The 21,744-nt window shown below is 42.7% G+C and overlaps 1 long non-coding RNA gene across 2 annotated transcripts in view; it reads right to left on the bottom strand.

The window, feature by feature from the left end:
• LOC109301325 overlaps window positions 1–21,744 on the bottom strand; it is a 142,902-nt gene that overhangs the window by 90,059 nt on the left and 31,099 nt on the right. The gene's annotated exons all lie outside the window — the stretch shown is intronic.

A 21,744-nucleotide genomic window follows, 5' to 3' on the forward strand; every position in this document is an offset into this window, starting at 1 on the left:
GGGGGGGGGGGGGGGGGAAGAGGAGCGGGCTGGGGGAGAAGAGCACACACTTCCTCAACCTAAAAGCCAAAGCTGCCAGCATCGGTAAGCCATCTGATACTAATTAAAATGCACTGAATTTTGAGACAATTATTAAAATAAATCAAAATATTATCCAGCTTATACTATTAACTGATTCACAAACAGATATTTCTTCCTCCCCTCCCCTTCAAGTGAGTCCATTTTAATTTAAAATTGCTATTTGACACTAATGCAAATATGCTAACTGGATGCAACTGTGACATAAAATGGGGTCTGTTGGCTTTTTTATTAGATTTTCTACTTGAATTGTTTTTGATTGCAGTGGTATTTACTTCTAGTCTATTGGGCTATATACTAATACATTTTCAATGGCCAAATATTTATAGTGACAGCTTCAGGTCACTACTAATTTTGATCCCTACTCTATTTGTTAAAAATGAGTGCAAATGATCAAGCTTAAGCATCACATTTCACATTTAAGGAAATATGTTCCTTCCAATAATTAATGGCTGTGGGATGGTCTGTGAACAAGAGAAAAGGTAAATTTTATGTTCAACCAGGAAGTGGTGACAATGACCAAACAGCAGTTTTGTAACGTTCTGATATGAATCCAAAATAATTTTTATATTACGACCCTGTCTCACAGGCATCTGCTTGAACCCCTGAAGAATTGTGCCTTTATCAGAAATATACATGTTCTTTTAAATGCTTTCCTCAGGTTGTATTCATTCTGAACTTAACCCCTGTAGTTTTTCAGAATTTAGTTTGGATGAAGAATAAAGTGTCAGATGCAGTCAGTCAATCAGGGATTAATCAAAAAATGCAAAGCCAAAAAGCAACAGAAATTCTTGAGACTAGATACACTTTTATGCAAACCTAATGACTATAATTTTAAATTCAAACATGTGTCCTATCTTTCTGCTATTAATGCACAGAGAAAATGGTGAGAAGGAACATGCATGTTCAAATCTTACTGTAAGACTCTAGAGATACCTAAGGACATAGTTAGACCTTACACTGCAAAGCAAACAAATGTTAAATCAGCTTGGTGTTGTTCAGCTTAGAGGAGCAGTCATAGGCTAAGGTGAAAAACCTGCTCTAACTCTCCTAAACCTGCATAGCTGTGACTTGCCACTAGAGGCTTGTTGAGCATGAGCAGGACCCGCTTGCTGCTTCTGCTGGGCAGACTGTGGGCCCACCACCCTGTCAGTTTCAACAGGACCAGAAAGACTCAGGGAAGCAGCTTCCCCCAGACTCTCTGGTCTGTCAGGGCTTTCGGTGCAGAGCCACTGAGTCAGCTTCAGCTAGATCAGAGAACAGTAGGGCTATATTGCTATACCTGCTAAGCTATTCCTGCTCTGAGCTCCGAGGGACCTGATCCCTTTTTCTCTGGAGCTTAGGTGGTGCTGCCTGAGCTCCAGAAGAAAAGAAAAAGATTGGGTCCCTTGGAGCTCAGATGACAGCCCAGGCAGTGGGATGTGGGATGGCTGGTGCCACCTGATATCCAGAGAAAAAGGGACCAGGCCATTTGGAGCTCAGAGCATTTTGGGATACTGGAAGACTTCAGTTTAAGTGGAATAGCTGTGGGGAGTGGCCGCACAGCAATGGAAAAGGAATAAAATTAGATGGATTGGAGATTATCCTGCTCTGGAGTGGCATAACTCTAAGCCAAATAATGAGCATGTTAAGCTACTTAAAAGGTGTTAACATGCAGCCAGTCCAGGGGTTAAGAGCCCCAAAAGCCACCTAAATTTACTGTGGTAACGAGGCCCTAACAGACTAGTAGGCATACCTATTTACATTTACTAACTTATGATGCTTTATAAGAGAGTCGGCTGCTAACTTGTTAGCTTCCTTTTGTCAGCTGCCTTTAATTGACACAAATGTTAGCAGAGTGGAGTAAAATTATGTCAGTTCCAGCAAAGCAAAACAAACCTACCACAATTCCAATCTGACCCTATTCTTCAGCACCTACTAAAAGAAGAGAATTGAATGCAGTAGCCAGGCTCTCAAACTTCTATTATGGAAGAGAAAAAAGGAGTGGAAAAAGGCAGTGCTGCTGCAGAGGGAAAAGGGTGAAAGTAACAACAGTTTCTTATAAATCTTATTGTGAGGTCCAAAATAAAATGAGCAGACTGGTGAATTATATGTAATTGTTGCTACTGCTCTATCTGTGGCTACTTGTGCTAACACCTCCTTTATTATTAACCCTCTTTTTTCAGCCAAACTCCCTATTGTACACAGCCACATACACAGCTGTATTACAGAACAGTCCCTCTCCCTCTTTACCTCAGTTTCTTCTCAGCACAATTATGCTGGAAGGCTCATAATTCAAGGTACTGACTAGGGCCTTAAACATACTCACGATTCAGTATTTCTCCTTCTATAGTAAATAACACTGTTAATGCCTAAAATCAGGTGACAGACTCTGACCAATTTAACGGGCCTTATGACATAGCCTCCAAAAAAAGAAAATTAGGTAATGGTTCTGATGCTAAGTTTGGAATGAGAAATAAGGGATGTCAAAGTTAAGGGAAGCATGAACTGTTTTTACTGATCACAGTTGAATATAAAACACTGAAACTTACTGATAATATTATTTCGAGAACCAACTTTCCAAATTATTTCCTAATGAGTGTGTGTGTATGACATGTACACATGTACGTAAGTTAGTTGAGCTTATCAGATTAGAGGTTCTCAACCTTTTTAGACTAGGGCACCATTCTGAAAAAGCCAGCTCTTTTTTTTCTGTAATCAAAAACCTAGGGAAAGCTAGTAGGAATTCCTGTTGCAAAGAACAAAGAAGGGCCACAACATGTCAGAATATTTTTGACACTGCGTTCTTATTTGAAAACTCTGAATTTATCTTGTAAATTGTGTAAGTATCTGCACACCTAACACAGCACTAATACTCTGCAGTACCCTTAGAAAAGATCTCTCAGCACTCTGGTTGAGAATCAGTGGATTAAATAAAGAAAAAGCAGCAATTCTAAATGCTCCTTGGAATCATGTTTACCCCCCAAAAATAATACATTAAATTTATTAAGTTAAAGCCTTACTGAAGGTGTATATTCTAACTTCAAACTTGGCACAGCCTCTCCTCCTGATAATGATAGGTATATAGAGACAAAAATATTTTCTGAATTTTGTCTGAGTAATAGATCATAACGCATTTAGAGATACAGAATGCAAGTCTGACTCCACTAACCTAAAATTTGCTGAGGGGTACATCTCACCACACAGAATCATAGAAAATTAGGGTTGAAAGGGACCTCAGGAAGTCAGCTAGTCCAACCCCTTGCTCAAAGCAGTACCAGCCTCAATTACATCATCCCAAGCCAAGCCTTTGTCTAACCAGGTCTTAAAAATCTCTAAGGATGGAGATTCCACAGTCTTTTTGGGTAGCCTGTTCCAGTGCTTTACTACCCTTCTAGTGAGAGTTTTCCTAATATTGAATCCAGGGGCAGGCAAAATATGGCCTGCGGGCAGGTGCCTTCCAATTCTTCGCACCTGGACCTGCCCCAGGCTGCCCTTGCTGTGCTTACTTGCTCCATCACACATGTCCCTGGGGCTCTCATGCAGTTCTTGGGTTCCCTGCCCAAGCCTTGGGCCTCTGGGGGGAGTCCCATGCAATGGAGCAGGTGGCCTGACCCTGCTCACTTCCTTCTGAACATCATGGGGAACAACAGGGGCTCCATGCTGTGGAGCTGGGCCAGCTCTGCCCCTCTCCCTGCTGCCCCGGCCGAGACCCACGACCTCGCTAGTGGCTTCACTGTACAGGGCTCCCCCTGGTGGCACACGTCTTGGACGGAGAACCCGGGAACAGCGTCTGAGCCCTGCACAATGGAGCTGGCAGCCTGGCCACATGTAGTCCTGAGGCAAGGTGGGACCATGTGCCGCCGAGGGGCTCCGCTTGTCTTGCACCGTGAGTGCCCTGAGGACCCACTGCCTACTGCTGCCATTGGTGACAGGGGCTGTGTGCAATGTGGGGCACATGTGTGAAGGGGCGTGTTTGTAGTGGGGCCCCCATGTACACCCCACACAGCCACACCCCCACATACACCTTCCTTCTCCACACACCCCACAACTCCATACACATACCCACAGTCCTCCAACCCCCATACACAGCCACAACCCTACACTCCCCACCCCACACACACACACACATCCTCCCTCCCACACACCTACCAACAAACCACACGCACACAGCTGCCCCAAAACCCCAACCTCTCCCATATATACAAGAGTAAGGCTTTATTCTGAGCTATTATACAATCACATCTATATACACACACTACACAAACACACAAATCAAGACAAAAATATTTTTTGAAATAAAATTAAAATATGTTATTGTCATTGTTTGATTTTTAGTATATAATTTGATTTTTTTTTTTTTTGTTCCAAGATGGCAACCCCTCTTCTAAAAGGAGTACTTCTGGGGCTAAGGGGAGGGAGTTCTGATGCCAAAGTAAGATGCTAGGGATGGTACTTCTGGTCCCAAGACGGTGACTAGCTGGTGGGGCACCCTTGTGGCCCTCGACAGCTCACCAAGACTTGTTAAGCAGCCCTCCAGCTGAAGTAATTCCCCTCCCCGATCTAACTTAAACTCCCCTTGCTGCAACTTGAGGTCGTTGCTCCTTGCTCTGTCATCTGCCACCACTGAAAACAGTCCAGCTCCATCCTCTTTGGAACCACCTTTCAGGTTGTTAAAGCTTGCTATTAAGTCCCCCTCAGTCTTCTCTTTTCCAAACTAAAAAAGGCCAGTTCCCTCAGCCTCCTCTATCATGTGCTCCAGGTCTCTAACCATTTTCATTGTCCTCTGCTTGACTCTCTCTAATTTGTCCACATTCTTTCTGTAGTGAGGGGCACAAAACTGGATACAGTACTCCATAAACTAAAACATAGCTTTAGCTATCTGATGCAGAAGACACTGAACTCATGCAGCAGGAAAGAGGTCTCAGCAAATATGTCAAAGGTAGAACCAATTTTCGAGTACTCATTTTTAAAAATTGGACTCAAAAGCCATTTATCAGGGGAACCTCTATGTGCAGGAGATTAATCATCTCTGTAGAAATGTGGATAACAATGGGAGACCTCCAAGAGCACGAAACTGATGGTAGTATCAAAATATCCACTACTACCATGAGGAATTTCTAGAAAATTTATTGCAGTCTGAAAGCGCGTTAACTAATTTATGTAGCTCATTTTATAAGGGTTTTCAGCAGCAGCCATAAGTTCAATAGACCTACTGCTGCCAGAGAGCTGATGTGGAGAGGGAGCAGGAAGTTCTTGTAACAGCCGGAAGCAAAGAGCATTTCTGGAGATCAATCACACCCAATGACTGAAACCTGGTCTAGAAAGAACCTCACAACGCAAACACTGAAAATAACTTCCTGTCATATGATTTCGGTTTAATGCAGAGCACTCTCCCACTCACAGTTATCTGTAATTTGAGTCTACATAAATAGTCAGCAAAGGGTTAAGCATCTTGAATAGTGTTGGGGGTTTTCTGGTTTTTTTAAATGTAGTTCACCTTTAAGTCTTGATATTCACTCTGACACAGCCACAAACTTCAGCAGCACTAAACTGAGTTGGTTGCAACCTTCTTAAAATAGGAAGTAACTGACCTTTATATACCCAAAACCATCTACAACCAGAAAATACTAAATTTGCTGGCCAGTCTTCTCCTACCTTAAACATCATTAGGAACAGTATGAAGACTATTATTAGGTTAACTTTTTGACTGGCTGGAGAAGCCATGTGCCTAGGGAACAAAGGACAGGAAACTACCATCTTAATAAAGTAAAATAGCTAGATGTACATTAAAAGTACTGGTCTATGACTTAGCATTAATTTCTTAAATCATAATGTAAAAGGCTGTGACAAAAACAAAAATACTAATTATAACAGAGATGGATTTAAGGTGAATATCCAATGCAATATCTGGACAAAATTTGTTCCATTAAGGAACTGCTTAGGAAGCTGGCCTGAAGCTACTGAAATTTAAAGCCATGAGTTAAACTTCCATTATTTTTACAATTATTAGAACTTGTAAGGTTTGAATAATAATGAGTTAAAAAATATTGAGAAGACTACTTTACTTAGCAAGGACATACCAAAGAGAAATAAATGGTATTTTTGAACAAGACACCTAAATACAAAATTAATTCCCTTGCCCCCCACTTATTGTGCACCCCAGGTTGTCACTTATTGTCCCATACTAGAAACTGTAAGAATTATCAAACAATTACAGTCTATACTCCAAGAGGATTAGACCTTGAGAAAAATATTTCCTATCCCCCTTCAAATAACTCATCATCAAAAGCCAACTCTCCTCTGATCAACAGACACCTTATGGGGCACCACCCTGCCAATGAATGCAAAACCTATCAATACATTGGACTGAAACAATAAATCCATGGATCCTACATACGTATCACAGAATCTGGAATCTCTCATCAAATTCATCCAATGACCAAATAGAAACTATATGGGCACGATGAGATGAAAAACTATGTACCAAGAACTGACAAATATGAAGGACAAAGACAAAAACATTAGTAGGAGAACACTTTTTTATGCTCAAGAGAATCTACAAAAGATTTTTAAAAATGGACCTGGGAACAGAAAAGGGATCTGGGAACAGAAATTGCTAACCTTACTGGACACTAAAAATATGGACTAAACACAGGCAAGGGTCCATTACAATTTACTACAACTGCTACTAATCTCTCTGCACTCCACAGGTAATAACAACCCTCCTCCTCCTCTAATGGTTTTGCTCTTCCACTAATTAGATTGCCTATTCTGCTGCACTTTTGTCTTGTAACCTCTCAAGATAAAATCTCTTAGCTCCTAGTTCACAGCCCTCTTCCATTCCTTCAAGCAGACTGTTTTCATTTACATATGAAGTAATACACATGCTTTTGTTCTAGCTGCTATTTAGCTGGAGCCGTATCTGCTTCTCCCCAAGAGCAGAGGAAGGGTAGTTTGTACACAAAAGCTTGTCTAGTTTCTCTCCCAACCTTACAATTGGTCCAATAAAAGATACCACAACTAAACCCTTGCCCATTGTATGTTTCCTGGACCATCACTATTACAACACGAACCCCACTTTACAACATAAGTAATTTCCAAAAATATGTAAGATGTGTTACTAGTACCATTAATCAGCACAAGGGCCCAATCAAACAAACGTTACTCCCCCTAGCATTCACAAACTAATAATAAATATTTGGTATTATTTTCCGGATTGGCACCCATAGTCAATTGTCATAATAAATTCTCCTTTAGTGGAAGAGAGGGGTGGGGGTGAAAGTCTATTAGGTCTATAAAGGACAAGTTCAACGTTTCAAACTTAAAATGTATCTCAAAACATTTCTGAGACTGTTTGCATTTCCATTATGAGGACTGAAATAGTGTTTAAATCCCAGCTGTACGCAAGAGCCAAAATAAAGAAATGCTACCTGGTGTGCTTCTACTCAAAGTGTACATTTCAGTATCACTACAGCTGCCATGCTGTTTCTATTCTGTTAGCTGACAGCAGATTGCAATGGACAATACTCCTCTTCTTCAAAGACTGTGGGGAACACTTTTGCTAGTTGCAGTCCCATGAAGTATTGCAAGAGAAAACACATTTTTAAAGAGGTTACATTTTAGAATTTGTGAATCTATATGAAAACAGATATCATATTTCAATGTGTTGCTCAGTTATGGGATTTAATTTTAATCATGTACTTTTATGCGTTTAGGGTACATATGCATTTAGATTAAGGACTCTGGCTGAAGCAGCACTATTATGAAAACTCAGAAAAAGAATTTCTGTCCATACAAGGCATACTTCAACTGCCAACTAAATGCCAGTTTTATTAAATTTTCCCCTATTCTAAATGAGGCCATGAAATGGCCAATTAAACAAAAGCAAAATAAAAATACACAATGGATTTGAGTAATCCAAGTTTAAAGGCTCTCAGAGACCTACTAATCTGCTTATCTCTTGTTCTCTCTTCTGCTGAAAGGTGTGCTTATAGCTCCAGATTCTTTTTACTGTTTATTATTACTTTTAAATAGACTTTAACAACCAAAAGAATGAATCAGACATCACTTGCACTGTTTTAAGTTAGAAGTAAATAAACTAAAGTCTCTGGTATGAAATTCATGCTGTTGTAAAACCAATAAGGAATAGTTCTCATTTTTCCATATAACTCTATGCATTTCAAAAAACACTTTAACTAATTTATATTCACAGCACCAATAGTTGGAGACCTAGAGACCTGCCCAACAAACAAGGAAGTTTGTGACAATGGTGAGAATAGAGAATGTTTCTTTTGAGTTTTATATTTGTGCCTTCACTACAGATGATCCCACCAGATATTTTTGTCTAAAGCAGTGACTGATTTCCCTGCCCCCCCAACCATACATGGACTGTCTAACCCAGGGGTTGGCAAAATGCAGCCTGCCAGGCAATTCTACCTGCCCTGTGGGGCCCCTATAACATTTAGAAAATTAATATTTATCTGCCCTGGGCTGCCTGTCATGCAGCCCCCGATGGCTTGCCAAAACTCAGTAAGCGGGCCTCTGCCCAAAATAATTGCCTGCCCCTAGTCTAACCAGATGCCCTCATTTGGACCCCTTCTCCTACCTAACCACACCAAAAATAAAAGTTATCACAATTCCACTGAAACCTGGCCATGAACCCCTTTGCAGAACAGTATGGCCAAGAAAGTATTCTTCATTCAGGGCCAAAAGTATACCTGCACACTTCTGCACCCAGGGCAGTAACAGGACACAGGGCTGCATCAGTGGCTGTGATGCTAGCAGTAGTCAGATTGGCTGTTATTTTTGTACCCCCCCCTAAATTGGCACCCAGGGCTGGTACCTTGATTGTCCCCCTCTGGCCTCGATTCTTTAGCTGTGCTACTGTTCAAGGCTCAAACAAAGCCTTTTCTTTCCTTTCAAGACATTCGGTTAAGTTTGTGGTATGTATCATCCTAGAGAAAATAAACAACACAGAAGGAGAACGCACAAAAACACACCCTACTTCTGGCAGCTCCTCTCAGCCTCACATATCCAAACACACAAAGCCCTGTTCCTCCTGCTCCAATACACTGGCACAATGCCGTCTGAGAGTGCTTCACAACCTCAAGAATATTCTTCAAGCCACAGATCTTATAGTAGTGGCTATCAAGGGAGAACAAAGAGAAGGAACGTTATCCCTCTCAAACAAAAAGGCTAAAACTTCTGTATACCTAACAAGAATCTACTGGCTTCTAGTGAAAACAGACAATGGATATTTAGATGAAGATTATATATCATTGTTTTCAGCTTGTCTTACACTCAGTGAAGTATGCACAGCACCTTTATATAGGAGGGGGGAAAATTCAAAGTCACCAAAGGGTCTCCATGAAAGATACTTGATTTTGAAACGCAAAAAATGAGAGCTCAGACTTTTGAAGAAGGAACACTTGTGTGTCATAAGGTAACGATTACCAATACCCTCAAAGTAAGAGGAGACAAACTTAAAGAACTCTGTAAGGAATTTATTCTTTTCACCTAATTCAAACCCCCCTTTTTGATAGTCAATCCATCTGTCTGTTCAACAGATGACTGATTGTTTTATACAATGAAGAAAAAGGAAAGCAGCATCCACATGTTTCCTGATAGATTCAGATTAACTGAGTGGAAGAGCTGCAATTGTGAATCATTATACTATGTACGAGTCATACTTATTACCAGCAAAAGCAATTTTTCTAACTAAATTAAAACTGGTTTTAAACAGTAAAAATACATTTATATATTCTTCACTTAGATAGTAATTCACTTTGGAGATTTAATTATGTGGAAAAGGTTTTAAAGTCTAAATCCTGTTTTGGTCTCCTAAATTCATGAACAAAAAAGAGTATGTACATCTGTATTTAATAATCAATTTGATGACTGACAGAGAAGTCATCTATCTAAGTCTTAATCTCTTGTAGAAACTCATTTTCTAAATATATTGATACCATGTGGTGCTTAGGCAGCATAGTGATAGACAGGCATAGAAAATTCAGTCTTTCCCCTAGAATTTTTCTATTCTTTTCTCTCTTCCTTATCGATTGCAATGATGTGCACAGTTAAATGACAGGTAAAAGGTATTATGTTGTATATATACATATACACAAATACAGACAATGATTGTGCAAAAGAGGAAAGGGGGAATGAGTTTCTGACAAGTTGAAAAAAGAACAGATACTTTCTGTCCACCTCTAACACAACAAATATCTACTGCATTTGTTTGAATCTAAAATGGCTCTGAATTTAAGCTGACCCCCCCCCGCCCCCATAATAAGATTAAATAGATGGCAATTTTACAAATTTGTTATCAATTTTTCAGGTACAGAATCTAAGAGGTTTGTCTAAGATTTGCCCCCCTCCCACTGCTATAGCAGTGGCAGGGAGAGGAGGAGGGGCAGGTGGCCCCCTTACCCTCTGCTCTTCCAACTTCTTCCCCCTGCAGCCCTTTCCCCGCTTAATGCCAGGCTCTGCTTGGGCTCTATTCCCCCCCTGAGCACAACAAAATGAAGGGCAAATCTGAAACACATGGGACCAAAAAACACTGACTTTGCCATAAATGTACTTGTAGTAATTCACATATAGGCAAATTACTATGGGTACCTACAGACTTAGTTAAAGGAGAATTGATGCAGTTTGCCCTTTTCACAAAATGTTGAAAGTTGCAGCAGATGTACTCCATAAGCACACTTTTGTACCCATGTACATATTTTTTTTAAATTTAAATTTGTATCCAAGCCAAATTAGCCAAAACTAATTCCAAATCCAAGAGTCCAGAACCGTAAGTGGCCCTACTACCAGCAAACATCCTCCACCCACACCTGGGGCTTCACATATTTCCAAAAACTTTGGCAGGCATCATACTTGCAGGCCCAAGCCTGGAGGCTTGGAGTTCAGATATCCATGAGTTTTGCTTGCCCTTAGCCATAAGGCCCTTGGAGCAAGCAAGGGAGGAGACTCCCATTTCCATAAACTGGCCTTAAAGTCGCTGTGCCTTGGTCGGTACTGAACCACGCCAGAAGAGCAGTTTTCCTGTGGAGCAGTTTAGGAAAACTGCCTTCTTGGACACAGATACATAGCATTATCTGCCAGGTTAAGAAGCCACTATGCTTGATCTGAGCCTTCAAGAGGCCAAGAAACAAAACTATACATGTTATTAGTCCAAAGCCTAAAGATTTATCATAGAGTTCATTGGGCTGGGTCTCACAGTCAACAGCATTTCAAGTTATGGTGACCCCACAGCTCAGCACGGATCAGTATGTGTGTGTACTCCAGATACCACCTTCCCCTCACCAAAAGGATCCATGTGCTAGTTAGCCCTCACTCATGACTGGAACTGAGTGTTCTTGTCAAGAGCCCTGGACTCCTCCAGAACGTATTTGCAGACGAGGCGTGGAGCTGCCTGGTTCAGCTCCACCTCATTTAAGCTGGAGCCATCCTAATCATATGTGATGGATGGAGAGAGGGGCCAACAAAGCCTCTCATCCACACAGATGCTTGGTGATGTTTACTAGACATCTAAGGCTGGCAACTCCCCCCGCCCCCCCCGGAGTTATTCAAAATAGGAAAGAAAGGTGCAGCTGATTTCTGAGAGTGAAGAGGAAGTCAAAATGCATTCAATATAGTGGTTCACCATGAGTGCAAAAAGAGCTTGTGCTGAGGTGAACTGAATGAAACGGGCCGGTGTCTTATTGAGATGGGCTACACTACCCTATTTTAGCGGTAGGTTCCCATGAGTATGTTTGCCTAATATGGGCCATGTGTTTTACAGGCATGCTCAGCGTGGGCTGCACTTAATCAGCTTCCCAGATAGTTTCCATTCCTGAAGATGTGCTGCTTCTGGCAGCAGTTTATTGATGGGCAATGTATTTAGTGAGGTTTTTGTATGCAAATAAGACAAAGAACTTTTTTTCTCTGATTGGGGGAAAAAACCCCTAGTTTTGTATTTAGTAAAAACAGTACTATTTTAGCTCAGACAAGCTAACTTTTCTAGTACAAAATGTGTTACTATTACACTAACAAGTAGACCCACCACACAACAATGCAGAAGTATTCAGCTCCCACTAAACCGGCAAGACTGTCATTGAGTTGACCAAGACTGAGATCAGCTTACTATTAAATCTTCTTAGTCTCGTGATCTGCAGGTAGAGCACTATGCTGGTGACCTAGCCATGAAATTAACATATGTGCAAACGTGTGTATGAATTTTGTAAAAATGTCCACTATGGCTGCAGATCCAGTAGGATCCAGTGTTGGGAACACTATGGCAGACCACCTGATGTTCTCACCACTGTTTTCTGAACCTACTCTAAGTAACACTACGCAAGCATGCTGAAAAAGTAGCTTGTTTGCTTTGTTCTTCTGCCATTGTTAGCGGCACTTTATTTGGAGCAACGAGATTTAAAGAAAAAGCTCGTTTGATACACAGACAAGCTATCTACCAAACATTTTTATCTTTTATATATAAACAAATATTCAGCCACAATTTTTTCATCCCAAAGTGCAACTGTGTATATATTAATTACTTAAAGTGTGCTTTTACACAGTTAGCTTTTGAAATATTCAAGTGGGTACCAAGTTGCACCTAAAAAAGGTTAATATCTCAGTAATAAGGAAAGGTCATGTGGTTGCAAACTCCACTCTTCAAAGAGTAAAGTAAATGTAGATAGTAGTATTTTTGGTGCCTTTGAGAAGCTTTTATATTTGGTAGCCAATATTTATAATGGGCGTTTACAAGGTATTAATCTAGTGAGAATACAGCAGAATTCTAACCCCTCTCTGATACTGATTTGCACAAACAGATAGGCTAAGTTAATCAGAATTTCTCTCTCAGGATCCCCATAGTCAAATAGTATTATTCTGTTTATTTATTTTTACCTATTGTGAGGACACTAGTTAATACAGTGGAGTCAAACTCATCTGGCCCTGTGAGCTGCATACGTGGCATGGGGCTGGTCCACGAGCCAATTGAGTAGCACTGGGTGGGTCTGCGGGCTCAACTGGGCCCACAGACTGGCCCCAAATACCAGATTCAGTGTACAGCACCCCATGTGGGGCTGCCTCTGCATCTAGTGCATGCACCAGCCCTGGCCCCATGTACCACGTGAAGTATGAAAGGGCAAAGATCATTACAAGGAAACTGCAGAGAAACCCAAAACAAACCACAGTGAGCACTGTGACCCTATCTACTAAGAAGAATAAGTTTGTAGTAACCATCAGCTATGTGACTGGTAAGGGATGTTGAAAAAAAAAAAATATTAAATTTCAACCAAATTTTAATTCAGGAGCCGTGAGTGAATTTAAAAAAAATGGAGTGCAGAAGCTGCTAACAAACAAGGTGTTAAAATCTATTAATATCTATTAACATACTGACAGAATTGAGAACACTGGTATTAATCCAGGGATTATATTTGTTACTCTCATGTCATGAGAATTATGGAAGAGAAATCTACTCGTTATTTTATTCTGCTGTTGCACTTCTTTGGAAAGCCAACAGCAAGAACAAGAACATTTGAAATGTGACAAAATATCTTCACAACCATGAGTTAGAAATGATTGTTTTTGAAGATAATGCTCATACTTTACTTGATGATGCTTATGCTCTACTTGATAGCATAGGTCCTTACATTCACCAGGGAACTTGCCCTCACAACTAGAAAGTGGGCAAGAACATTTTTCAGTCTGCATAAAGCACTCTAAAGGCTGTAGCAGAGCAACAATTTCCTCCAGATCACTTTTAAAGAAAAAAAATCTCTCAGTATAATTTGGCCAGATGTCTTTTTCGGTGGTTTTTAAATGGTTTTCATCACCTTAAAGCAGAAAGATGCTGCAAAGGTAGAAATTCTGTAGACCGTCTCATGCAACATTCCGGTGAAGTTATTTCTTCAGTGGTATATCTTGATAAATTATGGAAACTTTCAGCCAAGGTAGTCCATGTGACATTTGTAAACAAATTAATGGCAGAACTGAACTGCCTTTTTCTGCTCGGTTCAGAATTACTTTTCTGTTACATTTGTCTGAAATTATAATTGAGGAAGAAAATATATTCCTAAAAATTACTGTGGTTATAAAATTGATCACATTTAGGATTTGACAGCTGCCATAATTATTAATCTAAATTTTATTCACTGACAGGGGAAGTAAGTTTGATCAAGTAATTCTGCAAGCAAAGCTTTTCTTATGCTGTATTTTTCATGATTGCTGCAGTATTTCATTTGTGTACTATGCAAAAAAACCCCCAAACAAAAACCAAAAACTAAGAATATGTTTCTCTCTTAAAAACATCATCAAAACTACTCTATCGTTTCTTGAACTGAATAGTGGAAGCTTTTCTATCAATTTCTATTTGCCTGTAAAAATACAAATCAATTATATAATCAAAGTCTTCACTCCTAAGATGACACGAGCCATAGCTAAAACCCAAACAAAAACTCACAAGCTTTGCAATAATCATTTACTGCCATGCTAATATTAGCTTGAAATCACAGAAAAATAATATTTTGTTGGAAGACCTAATTCTACCACGGAAAAAAAATCTCAAAAGAACATTAGATGCCCATCTTCCGAATCAAATTTTGAAGCAAGAAAAATGCAAAACAGTAAAGATGTTCCTTAGGCTGCAGCCAAGCTTTATGGCAGGACAAAATGCAAGCATACAGATGTCCTTGCCCCTTGTTACACCACAAATGCCCAAATATGTGAATACAACCATTCTAGTAACAGTTTTTGCTGCTTTATTGTGGCAGATGTCTGTACACATGCCCAAGCACATCTTCAAGCTTGGGGGACCCCCTATGGGATTCCTACTACCTGCTTGCAGATGCGTGCCCTGAAAATTCCCTTGCAGTTCTGTGCTGCTTGGTCCCAGGTGGGGCAATTTATCTGCAGATGCAAAGCAGGTAAGCCCCATGGCAAATTCCCCAAGCTTGCAGATCCATGCTTCAGGTAAGGACCATGCACCCAGGGCTGTTGTCCCACAGGTCCCTGAAACCTGGGACTGGAGGGAGCCCGACTCTGCAGAACAGTGATTAAGCATTAGAACAGGTTACCTAGAAGGGTTGCGGTATCTCCAATCTTGGAATGTTTTAGAAGCAGGCCATACAAATACTTGTCTAAGATAATTTAGACAGGGAAGATCTTGCCTTTAACAGGAGGCTGGATTAAGTGACCTTTGAGGTTCCTTCCTGCCCTACTTTTTATATGGTTCATTAAAAACTTCAAGGACTTTCATAAAAGAACTGGGGCTAAGAGCTTTTAACTTATTCTAGCCCAAATCTACGGTATGATGTTCTCCAAAAACATCATACCGTAAAGGAATAAGCTCTTAAATAATTAAATTTAAGCATGGTTTTAAAGTTTGGATTCCTTCACAGCATTAGGGATACCAGTTATAAAATGACTCTACACAGGACAGGTGGAAGTTTGTATATGCTAGAGAACTTGTATACGCTAAGTGGGACAATATAAATAAAATCCTCCTATCACCCAGGCCAGACAGGTTGTCACATTACTTTGAGACTCAGTTTTCCAAGTGGTTCTTTGGTAATGTAAGTTTTTTGTGCATATATAAAATGCAAAGAACCACACTGATTCATACAAACACAGCAACAACAAATTCCTCCTTAGCCACAGACATTTTAGTGGTTTCAGGCATTTTTTTCTCCGCTGGGTGGAAGAACGAAGCAAACTTGTGGCATGTCTCCAATGCAATCAGGAGGTGTGATTACAGCATCTCTAGTTATACTCAAGTTAGCTTTAATCTAATTAGCTAGATATCAAAAGAGGCGGCGGCAGAGCATAGCCTGTACCTGCTAGACTGTGCAGCCACAGCTTCACTGCTACTTCTACCTTTACTAGTGAATTTAAAGCTAGCTCAGAGGTTCCCAAGTCCCGGCCCAGAGCTGGGCCACGAAGGGTTGGCTGCCAGTTCAAAAGTGACTGCAGACTGGCAAACTGTGGACTGGAAGTAACTGGCATGCTGCAGACTGGCAGCCAACCCTTTTTTATACCAAGTATAAGAAAAGTTGGCTGCCTGCGGTCACTTCCAGATCACGGTTTGCGGGTTCTTAGTATAAAAACGTTGGGAACCCCTGAGCTAGCTTGAACCTACCTACGGGTTCTGCAGTCAGACCCTGACTGGTTCACTCGTACCTAAAGTTGAATTTGTTTCAATCATCTAGTTGCTTGTTCTAGCAAAGGTTAATATACCAAAACGAGAACAGGGAAAGGCACATCTGTTTTAGAGATGCCAGAGCAAAAAGAACTGCAAGTCTAAAGTACTACCAGTCTACCACTCAAAAATTCATTCTTATGCTAGAGGTTGCTTCTTCTTGTGTCCTTCTCATAAACTAGATGCTTTTTCCAGAACTGTGCACCAGAGATGGCTCTTTCTGTTCCTATAGAGAGGTCCTCCTTCGTACAGCTCTCACCAAGGAGTCAGAAAGTGAGCAGGTGCTTCATGATCTGCACTTTAGCACGTGTATATATTCATGTCAATAGAGTTGCCCCATTTGATCAAGTTCCAGTTTTCATGCACAGGTGATTCAGGCATTGTTATGTTGACCAATCTAAATCTGCCTCTTTGGGAAGATCCTCTGGGGTTACAGGTTCGTTTAAGAGCATCTGATTGCATGTTATCTTTCCTTCCATAACTTCAGCCATGCCCTGTCAACCGTCATGTCCAATGGCAGAACACTGGTCACAAAAAGCTTTCACACTTTCAGCCATTTAGTTATTTATTAGTCAGGTGGATTCCACCCCAGGTGATGTTTAATTTCTACTTGACTTCTCTATGTTGTAGGTCAGTGGTCACCAACCACTAGCCCCCCCCCGCGACTCAGAACGACTGTCATTCAGAGGCTCTGCAATCAGGAGTTGCAGGACGCATGCGGAGAGTGGCTGGGAAGCAGGAGCAGCAGGATGCATGTGGCTGGGCTGAGTCGCACCCCCTGCCACCAGGGCCAGGCTGGGTGAGTGGGATGATCCCCCCCCACACCCCCTGCCACCAGGTGAGTGGGGTCCCAGCCAGGCTGGACAAGGGTTGGTGCCCAGGCGGCTCATCTAGGTGCATGGGGGGGGAGGCTTCTGCCACTGCATGCACCCCAGCAGAGGCCCCAGGGGGCACATGCCCCACCCCAATTTATGCACAGGGTGAGGCAGTTGCCACTGCACGATGTGCTTTGCGCCCTAAGCTATACTGCAGCTGGCCCGGGAGCAGCCCAACACTATGTGCATCCCACGGCCGGGCAGGCAGGGGACAAGGCTCAGCCCAGCGGCAGGAGGTATGTGGCATCAAGCTGTTCTTGGACCAGCTGCTCCAGGGCTCAGAGTGCAAAGCCCATCCTGCAGTGGCAGTCTCCTATGCTGCACACAGATTGGGGGACACGTGCCCCCTCCCCAAACACCAGGCAGCATGGGCAGTGGCAACAACTGTGAGGGAGGGCGTGGGGTAGGGGCAGGACCTGCATGGGTGAAGCGTGGGATGAAGCCATGAGTGGCTCATCCAGGGAGCACAGGGAGTGAGGGCACGCAGCCTGGGAGGGCATGAGGGGCAAGTGTTCCTGGATCTGCATGCCAGCCAGGCCAGCTGCTGCTATGGGCTGGGGTGGCATCAGGCTCTTCCTGCGGCGCTTGCCCAAGCTACGCTGCAAGCTGGGGCCTGTTTGTACCGCTGGCCTCAGCTGTGCTGTGCGCCAGACAAAAGACACCACTGCTGAGCACTGCCGCTGTCCCACTGTGGCTTTATTGCTCTGAGCTGCTGGTCCTGAGCTGGGGGCAGCCTATGTCAGCTATGCAGCACTGGGGATGGAGGCAGGACTGGAGTGGGGCAGCTGCCTGGCAGCTCGGGCATGGGAGTGCTGCAGGCATCCGAAAATTTGCCATAGGTCCCCCAACTCCCTCTTCCAGCACTGCCCAGCCCAAGCTGCTACTCCCATGCCCCACCTACACAGGGTCTACCCCTGCCCCAGCCCCACTCCGTCCCTCAAGGCCCCAGTGATGAGGGAGGGAGCAGGGCACAGGTAGGAGCAGGGGCTGAGGGAAGTGGGGGACAAGTAGAGGCCTGGGGGGGCACATGTCCCTCAGGCCACCTCTTGTCCCATCACCCAGCGTGGTCAGGGCCCCACTCATTGCAGCCCCTGCTCCTGCCTGTGCCCCACTCCCTTCCTCTCTGCTGGTTCCTCGATCTGCACTCCCCCCACCCTGGCCCTTTCCCCTCCCCCCACCCCTTCACCCAGAGTTACCAGTTGGGGGGGTGCATGCCCCCCAATATATTTTCCTCCCTCTACCTCGATCTGACGCCCCCTCCCTCCAGACTGACTTGCGGGGCAGGAATGGGAAGGGGGGCATGTTAGATCTTGGCTTGCTTTTTAATTCAAAAAGTGATCTCCTACTTAAAAACGCTGGAGACCATTGGTGGGAGGTGAAAGCTGTGACTTGCATCTTGGTTGGGGTGGCGTGAAGCTGGTTCTTACTGTAGTAATCCGAGAAGTTGCTCAGGGCATGTTTATCTGTTCTTGACTGTGGCCAAGTCCTTCTCTTGAGTCTTTTGCATAGATCATCAGCATACATGAACTTTCTCATATTACTCTGTATATGAGGGTTGGTCATTGGTATGTACAGGTTTCCCTCACTTTATGCTATGCTATATATGTGTTCTTGGAAAACAGCACATAACTCAAGTTCGCATAAAGGGAACACACTTTGCAATGTAACAAATAAGGATACGTTCCAAGATCTCAACTGTACTGACCCCCAGACCCATTTCTACCACTTTTACAAGACAAATTTGGTACTCACTGACAGCACAGTACACACAAGCACAGGGCACTATCATAATAGGAATGGCAACTACAGAAACACGTTGCAGACAACGACCAAGGAGCACGGATCCACACGAGACTATATTTTGGTGTGCGTCACTCCCACAATGCACCGCACAAAGCAGCTGACTGCAGGCTTCTACCACATTGATTGCATAAGAGTGAATTTACCTTGCATATAATGAATTTTTGGTATAAAAGGTGTCGCACATACAGAACCCACATAAAAGTGAGGGAAACCTGTATGTTAAAGAGAATCGGTGTTAGCATGCTGCCCCATGGGAGGCTGTTTCACTGTTGTCTCCAGCAGCCCTGTTTCTTAGACATTTTTACATAGAAGTTTGCATCTCAGACATAAATAATGCTAGAATCTGAAAGTGAAAAATGTCTTCCTAAAATTCCTTGTTATCACCCCCTCTGGTCTTCCTACTAACTCCTGAGATATGATCCTCCTCAATGTAAAATGCTAGGAGCACTGACCAGACAGACAATCAAAAGCTCTCATTCTCTGCTCCCATACCCGGTAGACCCATACAGAGCATATGCAGATGTAATATTCTGCCAGCTGAGTATTAGACTTATTATGCAGCAAGATGCTAGAGTCCCTCTTCTTTAAGAGCATACCGGTGCATAGAAAAGATTCCAAGACAAGGGATTCAGGCAACAAAGAGAATGAAATAGGTTGGGGAAGGTAGGGAGGGCAGGGGAAAGGGATGGAAGAAATCCTATGATTTGTGCAAGGGTGAACTAAGACTAATTTCAAGCAAGACTGCCTTGAACCATGCAAGGCAAAAAAACCCCTGACATCCATTAGACTAATCTTGCACCACAACGATCTTAGAAACCTGGACTGAACGGGTGCTACTAACTGAAACTTTAGCCTCGCTGTTCTTGGAGAAATTCCAGCATGTTTGGAACAAAGCTCTCTTGGCTGACTTCCCTTGGTATCTCTCTCTCTCAGGACGGGAAAAAAAAAGACATCCTATGCACTGTAAGAGAATGAAGCCCTAAATATGTAGATCTGTAGAGAGCATTCCACAAGATCTCTCTTCTTCAGGACTCCTTGCTCACAGGCTAGAGTGACAGTTAGAAAAGAAAAGTGAGGACTTGATAAAAATAAGTCTAGGATCAGGAAGAGGATCATCTGAGAGCAAGCTACGATTTTAACAAAAAATCTGCGCATTAGCAGCAAGGCCAAAAAGAATGAAATTCCTTGTCTGAAAATAAGCCAACTACTTCTAACTTAAAAACATATTTTTGATAACAGATATGGGGATAAGCATTGGTTGTAGCAGTCCTTCTCAAAGTTTGGTCCTTATGATCAACAGTGTTCAATGGAACATTTTTGTGCTTCATAGAACCAAACATTTCAAAAACTGGGCTCTAGAAAAATAAGTGACCCACCAGATGAATTCTCATGAGATACAGAATGAATCCTAATAGGACAGAAAAATTAAAAAGGAACATAAGATGACCCTGAATGCAAGATAACCCCCTAAATAATTAGATTTTACACAGGAAAATGTATAACTATTATAATTTTCTATGCATTGAATCTAATTATTGGAGAAACATTTTCAACTACTGCAGGTGGGGGGGGGGGATAATGGGAGGGGCAGACAGCTGCCAGTCCCTCCACTAATCCTCCATTGTGCCTGCTCCCCGGCAGCCTCAGGTTGCCTTGATTGGTCCTTCCCCTCTTGCTGGCTCCATGCCACTTTTGCCCCCTCTGCAGCCTCAGGTCCCCACCCCCTCTTCTTCCCATCTTCTCTCCCCACCTGCCCCTCCACTCCCCCCTTACCTTTATTCCATGCCAACAGGCTCTGTCCCTGCTGCAGCCTGGGACATGGAGTATGGCTACAACCTGGCTCCACAGCAGCGGCATGGAGCCAGCACTGTTGTTCCAGCCCAGCCCAGCCCCGTAGCAGTAGTGGCACAGAGCCGGCACTGATGCTACAGGGCCAGGCTGAAGCCATGCTCCATGCCTCAGGCTGCAGCAGAGGTAGATCCTGCTGATGCAAAGGTAAGGAGTGCAACATGGGGAAAGAGGGAGAAGCAGTGTGGGGAAGACTGGGGGCTGCAGAGTAGGAGTGTGAGGGTGTGCAGAGGAGGAGCAAGCAGCAACTGTGGCTCTGGCTCCAGCTCCAATCCTGGGTGGGGGCCAGAGCAGCAACAGCTGCATGCTGGTCCCCTCCCCCACCTCCTATTAAATGTGGGGGAACAGACCTCCATCTTCTAATGGAGTAAATACAGTATTTCCAAAAAGTCAGCAATTAGTAGTCCTTTTTTCAGTTCACAGCCAGGTTGCTGGACCATGACAACTGGAAGGATGAGATACAAAGAGATTCTTTTCTCACATTTAAAGAGGAGCGGATACAGCTAAACAGTAGAGATGCCAGTTGGTGAAATCAAATGTCACCATCTTCAATTACAGTAAGCAGGATGCTCATAGAACAGTCCCCCCAAAGTTACTCCCTCATCCAGATTTTTAAGAAGATATCTTTTTTTTCTTCTTTTCTGTCCCAGCCTCTAAGTCCTTGAAGGCCAAGATTCTTATTTTTATCTTGTAAAGTGCTGAATACATTGGGAGTTATGAAATAACTAGTGAGGTATATGTTCTCTTTAGAAGCTGAAGTCCAGACAGGGCCAAAATGCATTCTGCTACAGTCACTTTTAGTACAGTAGTTACACATTTTGTGGTTTAATGCATCTCCAAATATTATTTTGCAATCATAATTGTGCTTTTGTATCTATACCTACTATATTATTGACTGCATCATTATTAGTGCATTCTGTACCAGAATGCCTCAATATATACACACAGAACAAGAGCCACAGCAAGAGGGCAAAA

Source organism: Gavialis gangeticus, unplaced genomic scaffold, assembly GCF_001723915.1.
Source record: "Gavialis gangeticus isolate Ggan-Ray unplaced genomic scaffold, GavGan_comp1, whole genome shotgun sequence".
Lineage (NCBI taxonomy): Eukaryota > Metazoa > Chordata > Crocodylia > Gavialidae > Gavialis > Gavialis gangeticus.